A 16,173-nucleotide genomic window follows, 5' to 3' on the forward strand; every position below is an offset into this window, starting at 1 on the left:
CGGTCAAATCCTTGCTCTTTTCCTTACACCTCCTGGGTTATGTATAAGGCATAGGAAGTCCATCTCGGGGGCAAGCACTTAGAAATACACTTCCCAGGACTGACAACAAAGACTTGCACAATACAAGAGAACTTTCCAAACATACATTAAACTTTATGATTCATTAGTGTGAGTGTATTTTACTTTTTACTGGAGAAGTTCAAAGACTGAAATGCTTTTAGGTGTCGAGGGGAACGCTCCCTGCAGATAAAGACAAGAAACGCAGGACTGAAGACACCCCACAATCTGCACAGGCCTCTGCAGGGCACCCACAGGCTTTTTATAGGTCATGATGTGGAATGAGTGGGGAGTAGAAATCAATAATTCAGTGTTCGATGAAGTTGAACCTGCAGTTTAACCAGCATGAAGTGTAAGAAGGTAGCTCATTTCAGAAACTCATTGTCAAAGATCGTGACAGCAAAATCATGGGGAGACTCAAAGTTATCAGCAAAGCCAGCTGAAGCCAGTAGTTCTTGGCATGTTGCATCAAGTCCTCTCTGCATACTTTCTGACATCTGGGCATTGAGACTATCTTTGAGAACATCACTCAAAAGTATTTGCCAAAAAGACAAGTGGATAATTAAAAAGAAAAAATTTGGTGAGTGTTATATCTTTGACAGTGAGGTATTTCTTTTTTAAAAATTTATTTATTTTTATTAACATATAATATATTATTTGTTTCAAGGGTACAGGTCTGTGATTCATTGGTCTTATACAATTCACAGGGCTCACCACAGCACATATGCTCCCCAGTGTCCATCACCCAGCCACTCATCCCTCTGCCCTCAACCCCCAACAACTCTCAGTTTGTTTCCTGACATTAAGAGTCTTTTATGGCTGGTCTCCCTCTCTGGTTTCATCTTGTTTCATTTTTTTCCTCTCTTCCCCTATGATCCTCTGCCTTGTTTCTCAAATCCCACATGTCAGTGAAATCAGATGATAATTGTCTTTCTCTGATTAACTTATTTTGCTTAGCATAATACCCTCTAGTTCCATCCACGTCGTTGCAAAAGGCAAGATTTCCTTTCTTTGGATGGCTGCATAGTATTCCACTGTATATATACATACACAGCATTTTCTTTATCAATTCATCTGTTGATGGACATCTAGGTTCTTTCCATAGTTCTGCTATTGTGGACATTGCTGCTATACACATTGGGGTGCACGTGCCCCTTCTGTTCACTACCTTCTTACCTTTGGGGTAATTACCCAATAGTACAATTGTTATATCGTAGTGTAGCTCTGTTTTCAACTTTTTGAGGAACATCCATACTGTGTCCCAGAGGACAATGAGGTATTTCTATAAACATCTGACTACTCATGCTTTTTCCTACTCTTCTTTTTTCTTAGTAAATGCATACTATGTCTATACAAAGTGAGCACAAGTGGCTGAAAAATAGATAATTAAATAATCTTTTATTTTTGACTTAGAGACTGACAAATAAAGGGATCAATTAGGAAAAGAAATCCTATTTTGAGGTCTTATAGATACTATATATATATATATATATATATATATATATAAAATTCAACAAACATCATTTATTTAATGCCCACTATGTCAAAATAATTTTGTTAAGAGTTGTGAGATTTTTGAAGATAAAAAAGATAGTCTCTACTCACAATCTAGTTATGTTCTTTAATATTTTCTAGACCTTTCAGGGAATAGCTTAGAAGAACACCAAGCAATTGGAGCAGAATACCTTATATTTTATGGTAAGGACAATTCTCTGTGTGGTCTATCATGTTAATAAATCACTATACTCTTCAGATATATTATTTTTAAAGGCATTGGGTAGCTGTCAGCCACCAGGATGGCCTTACCTCTGGCACAGTCTTTAAACCCTTGTGTAGTCCTCTCCTGAAATGAATCAAGCCCTGAATGATCCAAACAATACGATGGAGGGGATAGCATGTGATGTGGCAGGCTAGATCTTTAAAGGTATGGCGGCTTGCATCTTGGTCTCATGGATTGCTTACTCTAGGGGAAGGACTGGAATTCAGGCTAATGGGAAAAACCTGGCAGGCAGATTGTTTTGTATGCCTATGAGCTAAGATTTTAATAATTAATAATTCTTGGAGGTGGGCAGAACATAAACACATAAAAATCTTCACCACCGTATTGTAGCTGATGATTTCTAAGCTTTGCAGTAACTACTAAGACTTCAGACATCGCATCCCAATAAATGTGTAAGAATCAAATTATTTCGGAGCACCTGGGTGCCTCAGTTGACTGAGTGTCTGGGTCTTCATTTCAGTTCAGGTCGTGAACTCTAGGTTGTGGGATCAAGCCCCACATCAGGCTCTGCCCTCAGTGGGGAGTCTGCTTGAGGATTCTCTCTCTTCCTCTTCCTCTGTCCTCCTCCCTCCCACCATGGCTCTCTCTCTCAAATAAATAAATAAATCTTTTTTTTTTTTTAAAGATTTATTTATTTATTTATTTGAGAGAGAGAGACAGAGAGAGCATGAGAGGGGAGAAGGTCAGAGAGCAAAGCAGACTCCCCATGGAGCTGGGAGCCTGATGTGGGACTCGATCCGGGGACTCCAGGATCACGCCCTGAGCCGAAGGCAGTCATCCAACCAACTGAGCCACCCAGGCGTCCCAATAAATAAATCTTTTTAAAAATGAAACAAATTATTTCTGCAGTATTCATAGCGTCATCAGTTTTAAAATGTACAGCCTCTACAAGCTGCATTTGTTTTCTGCTGACAATTCTTTCATTATTCCTGGCAGTCTTCAAATCATTAACTTGGGAGGAAAGTGAATTTAGAATTTCTGGCCATCAGTCTGTCAACAACTCCATCAAGCAGGTTTTTGTTTTGTTTTGTTTTGTTTTTTAAGTAGTCCTGGAAAGTAGTTACGGTTCCCTTTGTATAGACAAGAAAATTATGGCTCACAGAGTGTAAAGGACCACAACCACATAACTGGTTAATGAGAGAGCTAAGAGTGAAGCCCAGCCTCCCGACTCCAAGTGAAGGGCTCTTGTTTCTTCACCTCTGAATGTAGACAGTCCAGAGTGCCTCTGGATTATAGATCAGATGTACCTGTCCCTATCATGAAATGGCACGTCATTTGTTAAGCCCTCACTGGTGTGGTGTGCCAGGAAATGGATGTTTTGCCCTTGCGTCATGGAATGTTCATCAGACAATATCTATAAAGTCTTACCGTTGCACTAGTACTGACCTTAGAAATTAAGGTCCAAGCTTATGTTCGTTATAAATATACCCTGTATCCATTGGCAAATAAAACCCACACCTTCATTTCATGGATTTTCCAGTCTAGTCTGGAAGCTTATAGTCTGTGGGATTTTTTTTTCCCCTTGGTTATCTACTTATTGTTTAATTATGGTTTTATAATATTATATGAATGAAAAACAGTAAGATGTTTTGACACTCATCAGGTACTCAACCCTTGAACTTTTGTTAAGGTTTTTCTTTTTTTCTTTCTTTCTTTTTTTTTTTCTGTAAGGTTTTCTTTCTTTTTTCTTAAAGCTACAGCCCCAGATGGCTGAGTAATTGGATCAAGGTTCAGAATGACAAAGACAGATAATGTAACTGCAAACAACATCAACCTCCTTTGAAAGAACTATTTTGGTCTTTCACCTAAAGTGACTTCTTTCTGCTGAAAGAGATTTTGGCAGCAGCTAGCTCAGCTGATGGCAGAAAAATCAACCATGAAATATAAAGGTTTTATAAGATTGTGACATGACCCCATTTTCACAGCCATTATATAATCAATGGCAAAACAGCAGGGGAACAAAAGTAATTTATACCTTACTTTTGGAATGCAATAAAATCTCTACTTTGCTGTCTCTAGATTTACAGTCCCTATTTTGTTTTGATGATGACTTCAATTAGTTTTCATCTCTTATGCACTAACCAACTGAAAGTGGTAAGAAAAGATGGTCAGAGGCATGCTATGTGGCAAAGAAAAGTCACTCGAGGCTTCAGAAATTTGCTCCAGGAAGTCTACCAGGAAGATAAAACCTCTCCTGGAAAGGCCACAGGAGAGTAGATAAGAATTAGTTTACAAGCAAACAAACTTGTTTTTCAAAGAGAGTGACAGAGGCAAAAGTTTTCAGTGTTTATCTCACTGATTAGCAGGTCAGGAAGAAGTTACTTTTTAAAAAAAATTTATTTATATATTTATTTGAGAGAGAGAGAATGCGTGTGAGCTTAAGCAGGAAGGAGGCAGAGGGAGAGGGAGAGAGAATCTCAAGCAGACCTCGCTCCATCCCCTTCCCCCCACTCCCGGAGCACAGAGGCCTATACCCGGCTTGATCCCATGTCCCTGAGATCATGACCTGAGCCAAAACCAAGAGCCAGCTGCTTAGCAGACTGAACCACACAGGGGCCTCAAGAAGTTATGTTTTTGAGACATTTTGGATGGACTGAGTTGGATAATAGTGGGGAATGGGGGACACCTGGAAAGGAACTTATCCATTATGCACATAAAATTGCTAGTCAGTCAGAAAAGCACACAACTCCTGATCTCAGGGTTGTGAATACAAGCCCCCACATTGAGGTTAGAGATTGCTTAATTAAATACAACTTTTTATAAAAATTTTTAAAAATTTGAAAATGCTTTCTGAGCACTTACACTTACTGAGTACTTACTTATGTCACTGGGCTGGGATCTGGACTACAAGTAAGTATGAGATAGACATGGTCCTTGTCCTCAAAGTCGTTACAGTTAGTGGGAAAAACCAAAAGGGCAAAGGAATTTATTAAACGGAGGAACACGGGGATTCCTGGAAGGGACTACGAACTCACATTTGGAAAGTCAGAGGTTTTCTGGAAGAATTCCTTAAAGCTGAGATCTGAAGTATGAGAAAGACCAAAGAAGAATGTCCCTAAGGAAGGGAATTGTGTAAGTAAAAGGCTCAGAGGCAAAAGAGAGCAAGTATGGCATATTTAAGGAAATGAAAATAACGTAGAGGTGAAAGGTTGGGGGAAGTGATAAGAGATAAGGCCTAGAGGTCCTCTAAGTCTACTTAAGAAATTTGAGATTTAAAAAAAAAAAAAAAAGAAATTTGAGATTTAGCCTGAGAGTCAAGGAGGGGTGTACTCAATCTTCATTAAAAAACAAAACAAAACAAAACAAAACAAGGGGTGCCTGGGTGGCATCCTGGTTGGTTGGTTGACCGACTGCCTTTAGCTCAGGTCATGATCCTCGAGTCCCAGGATGGAGCCCCACACCACATAACGCTCCTGGCTCAGTGGAGGGTCTGCTTCTCCCTCTGACCTTCCCCCTCTGATGTTGCTCTCTCTCATTCTCTCTCTCTCTAATATAAATAAAACCTTAAAAACAAAATAAAACAAAACAAAAGAACCAACTGGCTGCCAGAGAGTTGGAAAACTGTTGTCATTGGGGTGGCAGATAATGGTGAGCTGTATTCAGAAAGTTGCTGTAAGGATGGAGAGAATGAAGAGATAGTCAATAGATCTTTAAGAGAAAGCATCAGCAGGGGAGGATTTGATTATGGATGGATACAGGACAAGCTGACAAAGGAGGAGAAAAAGTTTCTGACTGAAGAGTCCAACTTAACCGAGACAGGAGACACTGGGATAGGAGTAGGTTGATTGAAAGGTGGGGGAACATTGAGTTAAAGGTGGCTGGAGGATGCGTTGATTTGACCCCCAGGAGACTAGGCTTAGTGGTTTGGGAATAAATAGCATTAATGGGAGAAGAGAAGATTCAGGACTGTATCTTGAGAAAGGCCCAAAATGAAGAGAAAGAAGAGCTTGTAAAAGAGATTTAGATGGATTTTTTTGAGAGGGAAGAGAAAAACCAGAAGGAGGTAGTATCAAGGAAGCCCAGAGACAAGAGTTTTCCAGAGGGATTGATCAAGTGTTCAATGCCATTGAAAACCAGGCAGAAATATCAGACTCCAACTGAGGGACATTCTACAAAATAATTGACATTTTAAAATGTCAACACCAAGATATAAAAATGAAAGACTCCGCATATAGACACCCCCCCCCCAGCCTTTGATTAACTAACTGCTTCTTGGCTTTTCTGTAATCACTCGCCCTTCCCCTGTTAGACCCCTCCCCCAGTTAATTGTTTAACCACTCCCTTGCCTTTCTGTAACCACTTGGCTTTTAGGGGGTGATACTGGTCTCCTGTTTCAACAGGATACTTTATGCGCATAGTCACATAGGCAAGGGGGGTCGCCTAGGTACGTGGGCCTAGTCACGTAGGCAGGATGTTTCTCTGCTGAGTAATAAGGTCCAACTCCCCCTCCTCACTCCCCCTCCCCACCTTTCTCTTCGCGTGCCGGGGTCCTTCAAAGCCAATCTACAAACACTGAGTATGCCTTACATTTAAACCAGCCAATAAGAACCTTGTAACTATGTTTCTGCTTCTGTACATATGCTTTTGCTTCCCCAAACCCCATAAAAAGGCCCTGAACAAAGGGCTGGCGCGCGAGTCTTCCTAAGACTTGATCGCCCGCAGGTACCTGTGTCAACTCAATAAACCTCGTGCTGTTTGCATCTGATCAGTGGACTCGGCTTGGTTTTTGGGTCCGGGGGTCTCCTCCTGAGAAGGGGTCCATTCCGGGGTGCTTGGAGCCCCGGGGGATCTTTCAAAAAGAAAGATTGAGAAATGGAGTTTAAAGGAGACCAAAAAATCCATGAAAACTGAGAATGCAATGCATGATCTGAGATTTCCTTTTGCTGTATCTTCTATCATTTTTAATGGTTATATAATAATCCATATAATTAAGTTCATTCCATTATATTTGAGTTAGTCATTTTATGAAACAAACAGGAAAGTAATTTAGTATTATTCCAGACTTTCTCTGGTCACAATCTATGTTACTTTATTTTTTTAAAAAATATTTTCAAAATTTATTTGACAGAGAGAGAGCACACAAGCATGAGGAGCAATAGAGGGAGAGAGAGAGAGAGAGAGAGAGCGCGCGCGAGCAGACTCCCTGCTGAGCAGGAAGCCCAATTCAGGGCTGGATTCCAGGACCCTGGGATCACAGCGTCAGCTGAAGGCCGACAGTTAAACATCTGAGCCACCTATGCGCCGCTCTATGTTACTTTAGAAGGATGTTTTTGTGAGATTCATTACACCAAAAAAGTGAAAAGTTAATTTATACACTTTGATTACCAATGCTGGAAGAGAAAATGAAATTTACAGCTGTTGTGTTAGGTTTGTCTGAATATGTTTTTACTTCTGATTTTATGTTTACATTTGCCTTAAAACTTGGCCTATGGTAGACCAAACCTCAGGCAGCATTATTTAAAATATTCATCTCAAGTGAAGTACTCCCTAATTTATGGGCTTCTATCCTAAGACAGGCAGCTGTAGGAGGATGTGAATGTAAAGAACTGGTTCAAGAAGATGGTGAAATGGAACAATAGCCTCAGTCTCCTTTCTGTGGTTCTGCAATTCTGGCAGTTGAGTAGGGCTAAGCTGCATGCACATACTAAAATATTTTCATTGTCTTTGATTAGTTTCTCTCTACACTTTATGTTGTTGTTGTTTTTTAAGATTTTATTTATTTATTTGACAGAGTGAGATCATAAGTAGGCAGAGAGGCAGGCAGAGAGAGGGGGTAAGCAGGCTCCCCGCCAAGCAGGGACTGAATCCCAGGACCCTGAGATCATGACCTGAGCCAAAGGCAGAGGCTTAACCCACTGGGCCACCTAGGCGCCCCGACACTTTGTTTTTTTAAAACGTAAACATTTAAATTTTTCAAATTTAAATTTAAATGTTTTTTTCCTGTTCCCTTTCATGTCCACCAAAAGCATTTATATGTAAGCTTTTAGAAATTGCCCAGACTGCCAAATGCGCAAAACTTCCCTGGCTGGGCGAGTGCCCTCAGTCAAGATGGCTGTGGTACGTTCCATCGCCCTTGCTTGCCCTCAGCAAACGTGGCTACAGCGACTTCCTTTCAAACCGGCTTTTCCCACAACAAATATGGCGCCTCCGCTTCCGGATTTCGTTGCGCTGCTCTGGCGGGTTGGTGAGTGTAATGGGGACTTTGCAATTTTTCTCAATCTGTTGTCTTCGTGGACTGTGGCGTGACCTGGAATTGGGAGTAGGCAGGGGGTCTGGGCAACGCATCAGATCGTTCTCTCATAATTGGAAAGTTACGGAGGCTTCTCCTGGCACGCTTCCAATTTCCCCGTCCTCCTCCTTCTCCCCAACAACACATGGCCTCCGTAGCCACATCTTTGGGGAAATCCCCCCAGTTTTGCAGGCAGTGTGACCGGATGCCCTTCCGTTCTTCTTCTTTTTAAAAAACCAGCTTTTTATTTTTATCTAATTGTTTATTTAGGAAAACATCTTTTAAAGATATAATTCACATTCCATAAAATTCACCTGTTTAAAATGTCAGATTCCGTGGCTTTTCATATATTCCGGGATTGTACAGCCATCGCCACGATCTAATTCTAGAACATTTTTATCACCCTAAAGAAATACCCGTTACCCATTAGCGGTCTCCATTCACCATGACCTTTCAGTCTTAGTACTAATCTACTGTCTGTAGATTTGTCAGTTTGGAATTTGATATAAATAGAATCATTCAACATGTGGTTAAAAGATAAATTGAGGCATGTTTAAAATTCCAAGTTAATTTGTGCAAGAAGCGATTGGAATTGGGCAGTATCCAATCCAGCAAGTAGAAAGGGAGTTCTCAGGAGCAGAACAAAATGAAAGACTTAGAGGCAGAAGCCAGCAGGAAGAAGGAAGTAATACTAGGCCAAAAAAAACAGGTTATTGCAAGGTTACATCTCTGTAGGGAATGGCAAGGACCTTTCTGGCAGATTACCTAACTAGGCGGCTCCTGATTGGTTGTGGAGTTTAGCACAAGTGACACCATTTTGGATCTGTTGTCTTGTTTTTTAACACTAGCTCCTCATCACTAAGTATAGTATTGTCAAAGTGTGCCCTTGCGGCATGTGTTAGAACTTAATTTTTTTTTATAAAGCTGAAAAATACTCCATGTATGCCTAGAACACATTTTATTCATTCATTCATCAGCTGATGGACATTTGGGTTGTTTCCACTTATGGTTTATTATGAATAAAGCTGCTGTGAACATCGGTGTAAAGTTTATGTGAACATGTATTTTTATTTCTCTTGAGCATATGCCTAGGAGTGGAAATGTCAGGTTAGAGTGTAACCCTGTTTAATCTTTTGAAGCACTACTGAACTGTTTTCCAAAGAGCCAGTGACTTTGTATGTGGATATCCAGTTGTCTCGGTGTTGAAAAGATTGTCCTTTCCTTTTCCTGTGAAATTGTTTTTGGCACCCTGTGGAAAATCAATGGACCATAACTGTCAGGTTTTACTTCTGGACTCAGAGTTCGATTTCATTGATCTATATGTCCATTCTTATGCCAGTACTACACAGTCTTGATTATTGTGGCTTTTTAGTAAGTTTTGAAATAAAAAAGTATGAATCCAACAACTTTGTTCTTTTTCAAGATTGTTTTAGCTATTCTGGGTCCCTTGCATTTCTGCATGAATTTTTAAATACTTTTGTCAGTGTCTGCAAAAAAAAAAAAAAAAAACAAAACAAAACAGTCAACTGAGATGCAGCTAAGAAGAATTACATTGATCTGTAGATCGATTTGAGCCATATTGCTGTCTTAAAAGATTGTCTTCTAATCTGTGGAAAGACATCCATTCGTTTAGACTTTTAATTTCTCTGAACTTTTTAAAAAAGGTGGGACTTGAATTTATAACCCCCAGATCAAGTGTCAAATGCTCCACCAGCTGAACCAGGCAGACATCCCTCTTTCAACATTTTTTTGTTTTGTTTTGTTTTCACTGTACATGCCTTGCACATTTTTTATTAATTATAGTCCTAAGTATTTTATTCTTGTTGATACTATTATAAATGGAATTGTGTTCTTAATTTTAGGATTGTTTATTGCTAGTGTAAAATCATTTGCGTGTACTTTTACTATATTGATCTTGTATCCAGCAATCTTGTTTAACTTCTTTAATGGTTCTACTAATTTTTATAGAGGATTCCTTGGGATTTTCGGTCCGCAAGATCACATCTTCTGCTAATAGAAGTAATTTTACTTCTCTCTTTTATGAACATCTTTATTTCATTCTCTTGCCTCATTGTGCTAGCAATAAATAACCTACGATGTAAAGTTGAATAGAAGTGATCAGAGCAGGCATAATTACCTTGTTCCTATATGAGTTCCCTAGGGTGAAAACATTTAGTCTTTTACCACAAAGTTTGATGCTAACTATGCATTGTTTGAAAAAAATTTATCAGATTGAAGAAGTTCCTTACTATTTCTAGTTTTTTTAGTATTTTGATCATGAAAGAGTATTTGACTTTATCAAATGCTCTGTGTCTGTGTTGTGGTTTTTGTCCTTTATTCTAACTAGTGTATTACATTGATTTTCAGGTGTTAAAACAACTTTGAATTCCTAGAATAAGTTCCACTTGTCATGGAGTATAATCTTTTTTATATTTTGCTGGGTTTGGTTTGCTTCTTTTCTGCCAAGGATTTTTGTGTCTCTATTCATAATATCGGTCTGTAGTTTTGGGTGATACTTTGTGTTGTTTTGGTGTCAGGCTAATACTGGACTTAGAGTAAATTGGAATGTGTTCTCTCCTCTTCCATTTTTTATCTTTTTATCTTTATTTATTTATTTATTTGACAGGCAGAGATTACAAGTAGGCAGAGAGGCAGGCAGAGAGAGAGAGGAGGAAGCAGGCTCTCCGCTGAGCAGAGAGCCCGATGCGGGGCTCGATCCCAGAACCCTGGGATCATGACCTGAGCTGAAGGCAGAGGCTTTAACCCACTGAGCCACCCAGGTGCCCCTCCTCTTCCATTTTTTATAACAGTTATCTAGGTGAGAGAAGTGTTAAGTGTAGTGGGAGGAAGTGGGGACTATTGGAGAATCTGAAGGAAAGCCATTATGCTTGAAGCCTGGAAAGCAGTGGAGGTTGGAGGATTTGGCTAGATAGAAATTTCTAGGTGGTGATTAATGGCTCAAAGGAGGAAAGAAGAGAGAGCCTTGGGATAAACACAGAGGAAGTCCAGTTGGGAATGGAAGATGAGCCACAGAGCAGGCAGGAAGGAACAAAGGCAAAGAGATGGGAGGGCAGTCAGGAGAATGGCTCCCTGAACAGTGAACAAAAGATAGCAGAGTTTCTAGAAGTCATATGCTGGAGGGGAGGGCAAGTGTCAAAGATTTCCTTTTCACTTCTCTTTCTTTCTTGACAACTTTTAATGTTGATATGATTTTTAAAAAAATAGTGTGTATATTTATTTTATTTAAATTCAATTAATTAGATATAGTATATTATTAGTTTCAGAGGTAGAGTTCAGTGATTCATCAGTCTTATATAATATCCAGTGTTCATTACATCACATGCCCTCCTTAATGTTCATCACCCAGTTACCCTATTCCCCACTCCCTTCCCCTTCAGCAACCCTCAGTTTGTTTCCTATGATTAAAGGTCCTATGATTAATATTACGGTTTGTCTCCCTCACTGATTTCTTCTTGTTTTATTTTTCCTTCCCCTCCCCTATGATCCTGTTCATTTCTTAAGTTCCACATTTGAGTGAGATCATATGATAATTGTCTCTCTCTGATTGACTTATTTCACAAAGCATCCTACCCTCTAGTTCCATCCATGTCATTGCAAATAATAAGATTTCATTCCTTTTGATGGTTTAGTAGTATTCCAGTGTGTGTGCGTGCACATCATACACACACACACACACACACACACACCACATTTTCTTTATCCATTTATCTGTTGATGGACATCTGGGCTCTTCCCATAGTTTGGCTGTTGTGGTCATTGCTTCTGTGAACATTGGGATACAGGTGTCCCTTTGGATCACTACACTTGTATCTTTGGGGTAAATACCCAGTAGTGCAATTGCTAGGTTGTAGGGTAGCTCTATTTTCAACCTTTTGAGGAACTTCCATACTGTTTTCCAGAGTGGCTGTACCAGCTTGCATTCCCATCATAATGTTGATATGATTTTATACCTTCAAAAACTTGCAAGACTAGTACAAAGAACTCCTAAATAACATTTTCCTGATTCACCTATTGTCTACACTTGCCCCATCCATTTACTTTATCATTCTCTATCATACACACACACACACACACACACAGAACTATTTGAGAGTATTTTGCTCACATTAGGTCCCCCTACCAATGAATATTTGGGTGGCATTTCCAAAGAACAAGGACATTGTCTTACATACTGGGTTTTGTTGAAAACGGGAGTGATTGGGGCATGTTGAAATATCCAAGGGAGGGTCCAGTGGAAGAGAAGTGAGAGAAGGAGTTGTGATCACTGAAGGCTTGTTGAAGGGTCCAGAGAGTGAGATTTAATGTACAGGTGGAGGTGTCGGACTGCCACGGGAGGGATGGCTCTCTGTTGTGAAGAGAGGTGAAGCAGTAGGCAGATGTGGAATTTTTGTTCTGTTTGATAGGGGAGTGGAAGAAGTTCCTCTCTGCTGGATTCTGTTTCCTTTGTCAATGAGGAAATGAGCAGATCTACTGAAAAGAGCAGGGAGGTGTGTGAGAGGTGGGAAAGGTCTTGGAGAAGAGGGTTGGAGAAAACATGAGACTCAGGGGGAGGGGAAGAGGGAGTTTGATGTACAGAGACTTCTAGTGTCTGTATGGGATGAGGATCTCGAGATTCATGTGGCCAGACAGCCCATTTCAGGCTGATGCTCATTCATTTTGGGTGAGCCAGCTTGTCCTAGCACTGGAAAGTGGGTAGATAAGTTGAGTGGGTAGACAGGCTGGAGTTTTGCCAAAGGAATGTGATTAAAGGATAGAATGGTTAGGGGAAGGGAAGTTTAGGGTACTAAGAAGATAATGGACCATAGAAGATACTGGACAAGGATGAAAGAAGCAAGATGGCTACTGAATGGGAAATAGAAGGGTAAATGGATGGGAGGTAGGCTGGGAAGATAGGAGCCTGTAAATTGTTTCTTAATTTTTACAGTTTCACTTATTGGAGCTAGACATTATTGAACATGCATTCTTTACGAGGTATTTTATGTGCATCCATTTCATGTAACTATGACAACCACATGAGGTAATGAGCTTAGTCATCAAGTCATTTTTTTAAATTTTATTTAAATTTTTTACAGATTTTATTCATTTATTTGACAGAAAGAGACACAGTGAGAGAGGGAACACAAGCAGAGGGAGTGGGAGAGGGAGAAGCAGGCTTCCTGTCAAGCAGAGAGCCTGATGTGGGGCTCAGTCCCAGGACCCCGGGATCATGACCTGAGCCGAAGGCAGAGGCTTAACAAATGAGTCACCCAGCCACCCCAAGTAATTTTTTTTTTAAAGATTCTCTTTCTTTCTTTCTTTCTTTCTTTCTTTCTTTCTTTCTTTCTTTCTTTCTTTTGAGAGAGAGTGCACATAGGTATGTGTAAGTGAAGGGAATGGAGGAAAAAGAGAGAGAGAATCTTAAGCACGCTCCACAGCCAGCACAGAGCCCAACACGGAGCTTGATCTCACGACCCTGAGATCATGACCTGAGCTGAAGTCAAGAATCAGACATTTAACCGAATGAGCCGGGCAGGCACCCCAGGCCATTGTTAGAGATGAAGGTGAGATGACCTGCTCAAGGTGACACAGCTAAAAAGTGACAGCGGGGGTTCAAACGTGCGTCTGTCACTCCAGACACCCTGTGCATTTCTGCACCTTTCTGCAGAGCTTCCCTGCTGTGTTCCTTGCTTCGCTTTGACCCTCCTCGGACTCATGCTTCACTTCGCTAACAGCGTGAGCATGTGGAAATGCAAATTGATTGTATCATACCCTAACTCAGAAGCTTTCATTACATTTAAAGGGAAATATTTATACAAAGATGAACCCACAGATGAATAGAGAGTTGGGTAGATGGACAGTTCTGTGATAAGGAAAATCACAGCAGAATGTTGACTGTTGACTCTGAACAGCTTTAGGGATATTCGTTGGATAATTCCACTTCATGTTTGAAAATTCTCATGTAAAATGTTGGGAGGGAAGAGCCCTGATTGAAAAAAGAAATCAAATTAAACAGCCTTTTATATGGGAACCCTGGCTGACTTGGACTCGTAGGTCTGAAGAATGCATAGTCATGGAAGATGGCCGTTTTTGCTCGGCAAGCTGGTTTTGATGTACAGAGACTTCTTGTGTCTGTGCCTCTCCGGTATTGGGAAAGAATGCCCACATTGTGTAACTAAAGTGCTTTTAAGAGAGGAAAATAACCTCTTCTGGAGTAGGAAGTGGAGCCACCTATTAAAATTTTAGGACAAAGATAATCATTGTGGGGCGCCTGGGTGGCTCAGTCGGTTGAGTGTCTGCCTTCCTCTCAGGTCATGATCCCAGGGTCCCGGGATCAAGCCCTGCATTGGGTTCCCTGCTCAGTGGGGAGCCTGCTTCTCCCTCTGCCCCTCCCCCTACTTGTGCTTTCTCTCTCTCGAATAGATAAATAAGATATTTTTAAAAAAGATAATCATTGCATTCTACTTGTGATTGCAGGCAACAGAGAGGGTCTCATCTGTCCCTCATACTTGTTTCATTCTGTGCAAACTCAGGGTTCCAGATGTTTCACAGTCACAAGTTCTGACTTTGTAAGAAACAGGATTCTGTCTTTCAGTAGGCTTGCTTTTTTCTTTATTCTCTTTTCATTCGAATGCCCGGTTTGGAACGTATTTGACATTTAATACAGGTGATTCTAAAAGAAAAGATAGGTGTCCCATCAATGTGCTCTTTGTTTTCAGGAAGGATTCCTTTTGTTTGTATCAGTAATGGCACTCTTGCTTGATGGGCAATTTCAAGGCTCCTCTTCAGGCAGGCAGGTTATACTGCTGTCATTCACTGACCTGTTTTTTTCCCTTCCAGGAGCTTCCAGAACAGTGTTTGGTAACATGAGGGGCGAAGGAGGAGACACAGATGCCTGTGGCAGAGGTGTTTGCTGAAAACTTCAGGCGTGGTTGACTAATATAATGTGTGAAAAGACACAATGTTCTTGCTTCTTTGGGAACCTTGATCCCTCTGCTTCTTTCAGAAGCAATCAGCTGCTATCTTGGCTTGCTCTCTGCCTGAGCGAATGTCCACAACAACATGTGACTGGGTGTCCTCAAACAAGAAGAATCTTGCCAGGCCTCTCTGCTGATTTGTTTTTATACACCTCTGTCTTTGCCTGATCAGGTGGTACTTTGGGCTGTGCAGAGACGCAGGAGGCTGGGGGGTCTTGGAGCTGGGTTCATCCTGGCTTGATATTTTCTAGATGAATTTCTTGGGCAAGTTAACTCTACTTCTCTCTGTGTCTGACTCTAACTCTAAATAAGGGCAGTACAGAATTACCTGCTTCGTAGGGCTATTCTAGATAAAGCTCTTAGCACAAGACTGGGTATCCAATAACACATTGGATAAATCTTACCTACTCTTACTAGTGTACTTATTCTGAAATTGCTTGTTTCATTCAAACATATGTCTTTGAGACATTTCCTTTTTTTTTAAAGATTATTTATTTATTTATTTGACAGAGAGAGAGAAGCAGGGAGAATGGGAAAGGGAGAAGCAGGCTTTCTGCTGAGCAAGGAGCCCGACACAGGGCTTGATCCCAGGCCCCTGGGACCATGACCTGAGCTGAGGGCAGACGCTTAACCGACTGAGCCACCCAGGCACCCCCTCTTTCCAGTCCCAACTGTCATTTTAAGAGCTGCACTGTATTCCATAATTTGGAATATTGTCTCCTCCCAAAGCCATTCCTCCTGTAGTCTTCTCAGCTCCGTCCATATAATCACCCTGTCATTGAAACTACCACTCCTTGTTGACTCTCAGTTTCACTTTAACCTCGTTATCCATTCAGTTATTACGTTCTGCTCTCATTTTAGTTCCTAAATATGTTATTTACTCTGTCCCCTGTTCCTGATTGCTCTGCCCTGGGTCACATGTTCCTCCTTATTCACTGGGACCACGGCAGGTGAAGGAATTCCTCTTGCTGCTGAGATGGCCAGCCCCTGGGCTGAAACCCTGCAAATGCATCTCCTATCCAGCTGCCAGATCTGCACATCTGACCACGCAGGCCCTCTGCATGGCGCATGGCCACCCATGGCAGTCATGATGTGTGCTGTTGGCTATAATATGATTTATCAATGGCAACAAT

The 16,173-nt window shown here is 40.9% G+C and overlaps 1 protein-coding gene across 4 annotated transcripts in view; it reads left to right on the top strand.

Moving 5' to 3' along the window:
- Nucleotides 1-7,976: 7,976 nt before the first annotated feature.
- Nucleotides 7,977-16,173, top strand: part of SHLD1 (shieldin complex subunit 1) — an 86,437-nt gene continuing 78,240 nt past the window's right edge. Inside the window, exons 1-2 of one of the 4 annotated variants that reach the window (XM_044263420.1) lie at nt 8,000-8,021; nt 14,904-14,969. The gene's annotated coding sequence lies outside the window, so the exon portion shown is untranslated. Of the gene's footprint in view, nt 8,022-14,903; nt 14,970-16,173 lie in introns of those variants that run through there. The other 3 variants (XM_044263422.1, XM_044263421.1, XM_044263423.1) reach the window with 3 other exon arrangements.

This window comes from Neovison vison, chromosome 8 (genome assembly GCF_020171115.1).
Source record: "Neovison vison isolate M4711 chromosome 8, ASM_NN_V1, whole genome shotgun sequence".
Taxonomy (NCBI): Eukaryota; Metazoa; Chordata; class Mammalia; order Carnivora; family Mustelidae; genus Neogale; species Neogale vison.